Here is a 2,264-nt window from a genome sequence, read left to right on the forward strand (position 1 = left end):
ATCAGTGCTGGGTGTTGATGAAATAACAGCCTAATCATCCCTGGGGTCCTGATGGCACAGAGAGTCACAGGATTTGCATACCAGTGTAGCACCAGTCCTGCCCAGTCAAAACTGACACAGCCTTGACCTGGGACATGCCACCTGAGTCTCAGCCTCGGGAGGTGGGGGAAGTTGTCAGCACTGTCTGAGCCCCTCAGTGCGCCAGGCTGTGTGATGGGGGCTCTGAGGGTGATGTAAACGTGCTGTGAACAGCGTTGATGTCCTCACTTTCTGGTGAGGGACATGGAGCCCCAACGTCTTGGCTGGGGGGATGCCACAACCAAGCGCCAGGAGCCGCTGGGACGCAAGGTGCCCCAACTTTCCAGAGGCTAACTATTTTCCCTGCTGGCCTACCCTCGTGCCTGGGTATCCCCACAGAACCAAACATTTTTAGTTAAGTCTCCGCGGTCCTTGTTAAAGCGTCACGGACTTGGGCGGCGACTATGCTGTACTCTCATCCACAATTGGCAGTGGCCCACGAGACATCCCTGGGTACGTCTCCTGCTGAATGGGGCCCTAGCACGGGCAGGGAGGAGGCCTGGACAGGAAGGTCGGAGGATCCCGGTACAAATCCAGGCCCACTTGACCGGGTGCCTTTGAGTAGGTTACCTGAGAAGGGGAAGAAGGAAGGCTTGGGCCCACAAGGCCTTCTGGGAGGGGTCCCCAGCCCCAGAGCAACTGCCGTTGGCCAGCAGCACAACCAAGCAGGGATGGCTAGAAGTTGCTCCCAACTGGCCCTGCTCAGAGATTCATTGGTTCCCACCAAACCCCAGCCTAGGCTGTGAGGGAAGAGCCAATCAGGCTGACACTCCAGGATTCTCTGTTTCTGATTCTGGAAGGTTAGCATTGTGCTTTCCACGTATGCACTTTATTTGTGGGCTCCAGAGTCAGACAGACTTGCTTTTTAAAAAAATATATTTGTTTATTGGGGCGCCTGGTTGGCTCAGTCGGTTGAGTGTCTGACTTCGGCTCAGGTCATGATTTCACAGTCTGTGAGTTCAAGCCCTGCGTCGGGCTCTGTGCTGACAGCTCAGAGCCTGGAGCCTGCTTCGGATTCTGTGTCTCCCTCTCTCTCTGCCTCTCCTCCACTCACGCTCTGTCTCTCTCTCTCAAAAATAAACATTAAAAAAGATTTTTAAAAATTATTTATTTTGAGACAGAGCATGTATGCATGAGCTGGGGAGGAGCAGAAAGAGAGAGAGAGAGAGAGGGAGAGGGAGAGGGAGAGAGAACTTCAAGCAGGCTCTGTGCTGTCAGCATGGAGCTGGTTGTGGGGCTCGATCCCATGAACCATGAGATCATGACCTGGGCCAAAATTAAGAGACATGTGTTTAACCAACTGAGCCACCCAGGTGCCTCCAGTCTTGCTTCTGAAATCTGAAATCTGGGGGCACCTGGCTGGCTCAGTCGATGGAGTATGCGACTCTTGATCTCGGGGTTGTGAGTTCAAGCCCCACAGAGGGTGCAGAGCTTACTTAAAAAAAGAAAATCTGAAATCTGTCACTTACCTGCTGCGTGACCTTGGGTAATTCAGGGAACCTCTCTGAGCCTTAGTAGTCCACCTGTCAAACATCTTTCTGTGGAGTGAGAAAGAAATAAGTCAATATATAAGCAGTGGCTATTAGTTGAATTAAAAAAACCCACACACCTGAGAAAAAGGTTAGTTTTAAAATTCTGTAAAACACAAAGATTGGAAGTTAATTAATCAGAAGGGAAGACGTCACAGCAATGCAGTCCTTGGTGACTACCCAAATCCACTGAACTTGGTGACTACCCAAATCCACTGCTCTTTCAGACTCCTACTTCTGTGAGTCCCCCTCTGCTCTCTCCTCCTAGGGATGCCCCGCCCGACCCCCTACCCGCCCTGCCCAAGCATCAGGCCGAGAACAGGGGTGTAGGAAAAAGGGCAAATGGGGGGGGGGGGGGCGAGAAAGGAAAGGGGAGTGCCGGTGGTCGCGCCCTCTGGTGGGGACAGCACTCACAGGTCAGAGACCTGGATTCTGCACCTGGTTCTGCTAGTAACTCGATTCTCGATTCTCGCAAGGACCCCCAGGTCCCCCACAGCTCCGTCAGAAGAGAATCAGGCTCCGGTCCCACTTCTGCAGCCATTTGCCACCTTCTGTTGCAGTTGTGGGAGCCGCCAGGGTCAGGCGTCTGGGTGCCCTGTGGCCAGGACTGAGGTGTCTTCCCGACAATTGCAGGGCTTCAAAGTGTGTGCTGATGGA

This window comes from Crocuta crocuta, unplaced genomic scaffold (genome assembly GCF_008692635.1).
Source record: "Crocuta crocuta isolate KB4526 unplaced genomic scaffold, BGI_CrCroc_1.0 scaffold271, whole genome shotgun sequence".
Lineage (NCBI taxonomy): Eukaryota > Metazoa > Chordata > Mammalia > Carnivora > Hyaenidae > Crocuta > Crocuta crocuta.